The sequence below is a fragment of the Crocodylus porosus genome, unplaced genomic scaffold (genome assembly GCF_001723895.1).
Source record: "Crocodylus porosus isolate Cpor-Errol unplaced genomic scaffold, CroPor_comp1, whole genome shotgun sequence".
NCBI classification, from domain to species: Eukaryota; Metazoa; Chordata; order Crocodylia; family Crocodylidae; genus Crocodylus; species Crocodylus porosus.
Genome location: NW_017728914.1, coordinates 29,042,164 through 29,051,513, shown reverse-complemented (window position 1 = coordinate 29,051,513; position 9,350 = coordinate 29,042,164).

The window sequence follows — 9,350 nt, the reverse complement described above, 5'->3', positions numbered from 1 at the left end:
GGGGCTTAATATTAAGCATATACTTAAATCCTACTAGCTGCATGTACAGGTGCAATGAATGCGCCTGAATTTTCGGTGCAAAAAATTCAGGCTCTTTAGAGCCTTCCCTGGCATGCATCTAAACGTGCATCCATCATGAACAAATTGCTTTCAAGGGGGTTAAGCTGTAGCCCCCCGCTGCCTGAGCTGACCAGGAGCAATTTGGTCCCAGTCAGAGTCTACACATGCACTTTGGCACACTAGTTTAATGTACCATTTTCTAGTACCTGTATCTACTGGTGCTAAAAAATGGCATATTAGACTAATCTACTGCACAGGAAATGCTGCACACACATAGATGCTGATGATTTACTGTGCATTGCATTATTCTAATAGGCAGTAAAGCATCTTATATAGATGCATCCATTGAAGACCAGCTTAATTTTTTTCCAGAATAAAGATGGACCTAAACATGTGCTTAGGTTCTTGGGTCAAAGCCAAGAAAAACAGAGTGTGTTATAGTGCAAAATCTAACACACTTGTTCAGTTAAAGTTCAGTATTGCACTTTAAAATGCATGTCAGTCCTAACATTTGTCCTGTCCTCAAATATATAAACAAATGAAGGTAGACATATATAAAGCTATAATACTTTGTGTGTGAGATTTAATATAAATCACATGAGAACTTAGGAGATACAGATGTAACATGTCAAATTAATTTGAGACTTATAGGCAATGCCTGATAGCAGCTAAAGAGGAGTCTGTCTGAAAGCCATGAAAAGAAAACATGCTAGAGATAGCTGGATCTATGTCTAGACTTGAGTAACTTTTCACTAATACCAAAATCCCCAAGATCCTATTCTTTGGCAAAAAGTCCACAGACAGAGATCTAGAAAGTCATTAAATGTGTTGTGATTTAGCTGGCAAGTAAACAGCAGACCACAGGTTGCAGAATCAAAAATACCGTCATCAGAAAAATGAGAAATTCATTAATATTTCATGGACCCATATCTACTTCCATTAACATTTAAATAGTAAGGAAGCATCTCCAAAAGTCACTGGTAACGAGTAAATTTGGTCTTCCCATTCACCACAAACAGTGCCATTATTATTTTTTAAAAGCTTAAGGAATGAGCATGTGTATTCCAGCCTTGCACAAAGCTCCTCGTTTGCTTTTTGTTCACCAGGCATGCATCTTGATGCTGCAGCTCAGTTTGCAGCTTGCTAGCGGCAGTTCACCTGGGAACGTACATAAACACATCCACGCGAAAATCCAGACCTTCATCCCGACATCGCCTTTTAAAGAGTCTGGCATGCTTTGCAGGTGGAAGTTTTTAACTGCTGTTAATTGCTGATAGATAAAAAGGTTGCTGTCATTTTTCATTATTTTGTACCTGGGGTCACTTACAGCAATGGACACATAAGTACAGAGCGGATTTATTTATTTGGAGTGATTGTTTCCCTGGTTACAAAAGGGAAAAGAAATCCCAGTAGTTGCAGCCAAGTCTATGTAATTTTACAAGCAAATAGATAACAATGTAAACTACCACCTTTGCAAACCCCGAAGTAAAGTGTACAGTTATTGATCTGGGAAGGTTATACGGGTGATTGAACACATCTTTCATGAGAATTTTCAAAATAGGACTATGCTCTACACAATTATAGCTCCTGCTTAGTGAGTATTAAGGCATTAATACTCAAAACCTGCTCACATTAACAGTATTAACCCTGTGGGGTAGATCAATATTATTAGCTCCAGATAAAAGAGGCCACATGACTTGCCGAAGTCACACGAGGCATCTGTGGCAGAAATGTAAACAGGATCCGGACTTCTTGGCTAAGAACAGACAGTCAAAAAGCCCAAGGCTGAATCAATTCAATCTTCGCAGGTTGGTCTAAACTGCATAGATTGAACCAATATGCCAGTGAACAGACATTCATTTTTGATTCCAGAAATGCAGCTGTGTGCCTGCGTGGCCCAAGACTGAAGCCAGGGGGCGCTCAAGCATGCCTCCTGGCTCAGCTGGAGCAGACAGCATGGGCCAAAGCTAACCACCCACCCTGCTGGGGGTGGGGGGCTGCAAAGCATCCTGGGATGCTGGTGAGTTCATTGGAATCTGGAGGGGATCTGGGACAGAAGTTCAATAAACCAATTTTACTGAAATTAGTTAAGTCTCATGCTATATCTATCCAGGTTTATCATTAACCAATTTCAGCCATTTTGAAAGCAATGGATGTGCACTGAACGGCTAGGGACCGAAGTTACACATAAGCCGGTTTAGGTGATCAGAAACTGGTTTAAACCTGTAACAGAACAAAAGTTCACCGCATATAAACCAGTTTCAAAATGGCCGAGACTGGTTTAAAATAAACCTGGGTGAATGTAGTATCAGACTTAACTGATTGAGGTTAGACCAGTTTATGAAACTTCTGTCCCAGACCCCTTCCTAATTTAAGTTAAATCAGAGTCCTTCAGTATCCCAGCATGCTTTGCAGCCCTGGGCTGGGCTGCGCTGTCTGCTCCAGAGAGCAGGGCTGATTTTGCCCCTCTGCTCTCTGGCCGGAGCAGGAGCGAGGGCATGGGCAGGGAGAGGGTTTATTCCCCTGTCCCTCCCCTCTCCCACCAGAGGACCGTAGCCAGGGTCTGCTAGCCACTGCCTCCACTGATGATCCCCAGCCAGGCAGACCCCAGCTGGTATTCCCTGGGGTAAAAAGGGAGGGGGAATAAACCCCCTCCCTGCCCCCTTTGCCCCAGGGGGCCATTCCAGCTGGCATCCAACCATGCCCCCGCCCCTGCCACTGGAGCGGTGAGGGACCATGTCATGGTGTCCTGGGGACCACAAGCCTCTTCCCATTGGGGGACCTGAGCTGTGGGTGGGAGCGGGGTGGACAGAGCTGCTGCAGTCTGCGCAGGGCAAGCGGTGGTGGCAGGGCTTGGAGGGGTGGCTACAGGGGCTAAGCAGAATTGTGGAGTGGCCATAGCCCCCCAAGACCCCCCTAGCATTGCCACCACTACTTACCTTGCACAGGCTGCTGCAGCTCTGCCTGCTCCACTCCCACCCGTAGCGCAGCACCCCCCCACCACCACTGGTAAGAGGCTTTTACCTCCCCGGGACACCATGACAGGGTCCCTCCCCCCTCCCCGCTCCTGTGGCAATGTCGTGGTCATAGGCATGGCCAGATGCATGGTCCCCTGAGGCAAATGGGGGTGGGGGGTTATTCCTCCCTCCCCTCTCCCTCTGGGGACCCCCAACCAGGATCTTCCTGGCTAGGGGCTAGCAGCGGAGGTGATGGCTGGGGTTGGTAGACCCTAGCTGCAGTCCCCTGGTGGGAGAGGGGACAGAGGGGAAAATAAACCCCCTCCCTGCCCCCTTCGCCTTAGGGGGCCATGCTGGCCTGGTGTCTGGCCATGCCCCCACCCCTGCCACTGGTGCAGCAAGGTGGGGACCCTGACAGGGACTCCTCCACCCCGGCCAGGCAGACCCCAACAGGGGAACCCTGAGAAAGCGGGGGGTGGGGAGAAGGGGGAAGGAGGAACAAACCCCCTCCCTGCCCCCTTTGCCTCAGGGGGCCATACTGGGCTGGTGTCTGGCCATGCTCCGTCACCCCCAAAAGCCTGGCACAGGCTGCTTCTCCCTCCCCCTCCAGGCACACCCCGCTGAGGTCCCCGCCAGCTAGTTTGGGGGTTTAAACCCCTCCCCAATCATACTCAGGCCTCCCGGGGTCTGGTCACACCCCCCCCCAGCTCAGCTTCCCTCCCACCTGGCCACTGTGGAAGGGAAAGGAGGGCACCCTCTAACACCCCACTACTCCTGGCCTGAGCCACTGCAGGCATGTGGCTGCATTTCTGGAATCAAAACTGAATATCTGTTCACTTGCTTATTGGTTCAATCTGCACAGGTTAGACTAACCCGCAAAGACTGAATCAATTCAGACTCAGGCTTTTTGAATGTCTGCACTTATCCTTGTTGTGTTACAGGTTTGAACCAGTTTCTGATCACTTAGGCCAGTCTGCATGCAATTTCTGTCTCGCCAACTTACCTGCCAGGTTTGCATGTCAGCCACCAGACCACACCTTGTCAAACATGCATGCAACATGGCGTTATCCCATTTGCCATTTTTTTTAGTAACATGCATTTAAAACATAAAACCATGATGCCTGAAAAAGATCTCACTTTGTGTTTCAGGAGGGCTCTTTATTAAAAAAAAAAAAAAATCCAGACATCAAAAATGTCCTCTGACCATTGTTTTGAAAACAGTGAGTGACATCCCTATGTACTTTAAGGTTGCACCCTACAGATCTAAAAAACACTCAAACATAAGGGAAAAGTATCATCCAGTCTTTGACATTTATTGCATTGCTTCATTACTGCAGCAGTGAGCAGTCGGAACTACCATGAGTTTCCTGACCCTACAGGCGCTCCCTACTCGGGCAAACTCCTAGTGAAGTGATTGGGATGTTCATGTTAGTAAGGCTGCAGGATTGGTACCTGGGGAAAAATTCAGCTTTGAATCTTCACAACCCACTCCAGTCTATTTAGAAAGTATCATGGGTTTCTTTGGCAAACTCCATTCTTTTCTCTACCTTTCTCCAGGCTTTCTTTCCTCTTTGGTCTCTAAACAGAATGGTCTGTGATTAAAAATAAGTTCCTTTTATTCATAAATTGCTTCTTGGGGGCTAATTTTACTTTAGTAGTTCTACAATCTATTCAGGGCTCTGAACCCCAAAGGGCATTTTGAAAACATAACTGTGGCTTCTCATCCACTCTATTAAGGCAATGCTGATGGAGGAGGCAAACAATACAGGAATGAACGAGTGCTAAAAACATGTTTCTTTGATATGCTGGAAAACGAGGGGAACTCTGAAGAGAAATATGATTGTAATGAATGTAATGATTAAAACAAGCCATTGCACAGGTTTTGTTTGCTTGCTGGGTACACTTGGCTTTTGTAATCATAATTGTGCTGCTGTAATGCAAAATAATTGTATTGTGTTTTGTTTCGGGGAGGGGGGGGAATAGAAAATAGTTGGCTTGCTGCCTTTTTGACTCAAGCAGCCTTTCACTGACTGGTCTGAGATTATGTCTAACTTTAACAGCAGACCATAGTTCTGCTTTCATTTGCAATAGTTTTGCACTACCTTAGTGCCATCCATATCTGTGTTTTACAAGTGCGAATGTTCACCTCCATTATTCCCATTTTGCAAATGCAAGAATCGAAGGCACAGACTCTTATTGGCATCATAAAGATTTTGGAGCAGGTAAGAAGGGCTAGAGCTACAAAGGAACTCAGGCACCAAAAATAAAACTTAAAGCATTTAGATGCCTAAATCCAAAAGTGCAGTCCTGACAGCCTCCACTTCTCCTCTAGCTTTTCACTAGTAACGTTCCCTCTAACATCCTGATTCTACAAATGCTAGAAATGTCTCCACTGGTGCTGAGCAGTTCAGCATCTATCTCATGTCTAAACCCTGGGGCCTTGATAAACTAAGCGTGTCCCAGCTGGCATCACCATTAGACATGTTCAGGGTATGCCTAGTATGCATCTACAGGGCTCTGTCCACTGCACAGACGCATGCCAGGCGTGTAAAAGATAGGCACTACAACATGCAGCGATGCAGTCCTACAGCCATGTGTGATTCTGGCCACAGAACAACCAGGGGCCCGCGCCTTCATCAGCAGAACCATACTTTATTTTAATTTCTGTGGGTGAAATCCTGCTTTCCTGAAGTTAAAGTCAAGGTTCCCTTTGATTTCTCCCACAATGAACTCCTAGAAACTTAAAGCGTTGTATGAAATCCTTGAAGTTAAGGGGCATTCCTCATTGAGTCAGCGTAGCTCTGCTCCAGCTCTGCCACTGACTTGCTAACTGACCTTTGGCAAGTTCCTCCACCTCTTCAGATCTCCTAGTATTCCTCCCTAAAAATTGAGCTAAATCATGGCTTCAACTGTCTACAAAGTGACATTTTTCTCCAAGAGATGCTATTTCTCCCCAGGGTATTCTGCGTTTTAGTTTTTACAAGCTCCTTTGAAGTCCTTGACGGAGAAGTATAGTGGTAGCTCTTGAAAGCTTGCTGTGGTTTACCTAAGATAAATATTTAAGATTATCTCAGTATCTGCAATATTCCCTTGTCCAGGTACAAGCTAAAGGCACTACCTTTAATACTGCAAATACTAAGGTTATCAAACTACAGATACTTTTCAGTAAGTAGCAACGTCAATTGGAAAAGCTTCAAGAGCCACTGCTGTAGTGCAAAAGTGAAGGATTTTCCTGTTTTTTTTCTCATGACATTTCCCCAGTGAAAATCATACCTTTTACTAAGGGACTGCGTTAAATCCCAGAGAAACAGCCTGGCTACACAAAAAAACAGTGCTTCAAATTTTCAAAATCTGCAAGTCCTGTTTTCAAAAATTAATTAGGTGCTTAGGAATCATTTGAAAGTGGGATTTAGATTTAGGTTCCTCAGTTCTTAAATCAAAGGTGCTTTGGCATTTTGTACCCATCACTTGCATTTGCACATGGGTTGTAAAACAAAATTAGAAGCGAGGAAGGGTGTATAACACCGGAGGAATGAAACCAGTCTAATTCTATCTTGACCTGAAGACAGTTTGATGAACTCTTCACACGAGAAAAAGCGAATCAGCAGTATGAATAGTGTTGAACATATAGTAGGAAACCAGCTTGGTAGCTCTGTTCAAGGGCTGTACAATTGCATGTTTGCATAAATGATATATTGTAACTAGTGCCAGTCCCTCCACGTTTAGAAATGAACTTCAAATCATTAGGACCATCTCTTACCACGGCAATGTGGAGTATTTCTGATGCAGAGCAATTATAAGACAAGAAAGGGCTAAATATTCACTGGAGAAAATTGTGTGTCCTTGGGGAGACACTAGGATTACACACACACACCATTGTATTTCAGGAGTCTGAGAAGGATTATTAAAGGGAAGCATAATACCCTGGTGCTTAATTGAGGATGCCCGTGTGAGGTGTTTTGCTGTATCCTCCTAAATTGCACAATCAAATAAAATGCACATTTAACGGGCAGCTTATTCAATGCACAACCTGGGACACATTTATCCCACATTTAACTCCGCTGACTTCTACAAGAAGGGACAGGACCCAGGGTGCTTGTACCAACTCTGCCTCTTGCTCTGGTTATTTTCTTTTCTCTTCCACCATAAGGCACAAAGGGCAGATAGTGCAGGGGACATGCTACAAAGCAGCAGGGTCTGTAAGGCTATACATGTTGTTAGGTCGCTGTAGTCACTCAGGGCTCTCTCGCATCCATGTCAGGAAAAGCTTTTATTGTCTCCCCTGCTCCCTTCCTGGGTCCCTCTGCCTGGTCTTTAATCAGGTATTTTTTGGCTCTGGGTGCGGGAGAGGGGATGCTCTTGTGGACCCCCATGATTGCCTGCGACAGCCGGGAAGTCCATTCCAGTCCCAGTGAAAGGCTCCTGTGTCGCATTGTCCCAGAAAGAGAGCGCTGCGCAGGGCTCGGCCTCTACCCGATCTGCTCTTAGCGAATAAGCCGTACTGAGGAGGCTGCATCCCTCAGAAGCAGCCGGGATCACATTTGCCAGAACGCCTGTTCTCGCTCGGCCTTTCTCTCCGAGGTGTTTCCCCCGCGCCACCCTTGGGAAACCCACTCCCCTGCTTTTCCGCCAGGCCCCCGGAGCCCTCGTACACCTGGGGAAGCTCCCCGTCCTTGGGCCCGCGTAGGCTTCACACGTAAACATCTGCTTGAGGAAGACTTTATAATAACACTTCATTAAGCATTGATTTAAAGACAATCATCTTCCCTCTCTTTAATTTCACAGCACCTTTAAAACAGCTGCGAGGCTGCGGCAGGGACGATCAGCCAGACAGGAAACACATTGTTAGCCGCTCGCATTAAAACAGTAGAATGCATTAATTTATGAGCTCCTACTCGCTTTCCAAACGTTTTATTATGTTCATATCACCTTGATGTGTTGGGTAGGCCCTTGTGCCAAAGCCTCATTCGCACAGTATGTGCCATCCTAAATTACAGGCTGGATCCGTCCTGGAGCTGCCTTTGGAAAACTGGAGTAAACCATAAAGCACTAAAGTTAATATTATCTTACAGACTAACAACCAGTTAATACTCGACATGTGAATTCCATTTACTTCTTCTCTATATAGCAAATAGCAAGTGTGGGATTGGACTGGTTCTGATTTTATGCAATTCATCTTCTTGATCCATTCCATATTCAGACACACCATCCTTTATTTTTCAGCTATAGTTATACCCTGTGAAGTCAGAGCCCTTAAACTTGGGAACAGCCAAGAGACACCCCAGCTTAAATTTTAAACGGTCCCTGCCCTGTTAGTGTCTCTTGGCAGCGCAGGGATGCCACTGGAACGCCTTGGGTTTTTGCAAAAAAAATTTCTGCACATGTGGGGAAGGACAGAAAGAAAGAAATCTTGGAGCTGAAGTCGGTGAGCATGGAAACCCCCGAGAGTCGGCTGCACTAATGCAAAGGGTCGCAGGAAAATGGATGTGGAGATGGAGAGACAGATAGGCCAGGTCACTCGATGGGTATAATTGTGCTTATTAATTTATTCTCTAACCCCCCAAACACTCCCAGTGACGAAGGGTTCCCCTAAAGGCCAAGAATACAAAGGGTGCTCAGGCTTCCTGCAATACTGTTCGTTTTATCCTCTGGCTGATAGTGTTTCTTGCTCGCACTTTGGTTTGGGCTCCAGCCTCCTTGTGTGAATGCCACAAGCTTTCAGCCCCAGCAGCAAATCTGCCCGGCTACCAGGCTTGACATGCAAAATACCAGCTCCAACTTTCCACCAAATAGTCTGCCCCGAGTCCTTTGCCTTCTTGCGCTCAGCCTGATTAGCTCCAGCCCCGGGTTCGCTTAGGAGTTCCTTGCAACAACAAAGCGGTTAAAATCCCAGGTTTTTCCAGGGGCTTTTCCTTAAGAGCAAAAAAGTTGGTAACCCCTCCCCCACCCTCCCAAAAAAGGCCAAGGGAAATGAACTCTAATTGTGTCCCCTTTCCTGGCACCCGGTCCCGCGAACTGCAGGCCTGGCGGGGAACACGGGAGGCCTTCAGTAACTGCAGCCCCGCTGGCCCAGCGCTGCCTTCTAGTCCTGACTTCAACCCAGGGGCAGGCAGGAGTCCCCCGGGCCCCTCCCCAGGGGAGAGGAGCCCAGACCGGGAAAATCAGAGGCCTTCTCTTCCCCCCCCCTCCCCTGCTTGCAAGTCCCTAGCCTCCGAGGCCTTCCCCCGCAGGTTGAGCGGTGCCAGGGCAGGTAAGGCCGGCTCCCGCCGCCGGGCAGCAGGCAACCGGCCGCCCCCGCCGGGGTCCTAGCAGCCGGGGCCAGAAGGGCCGGGC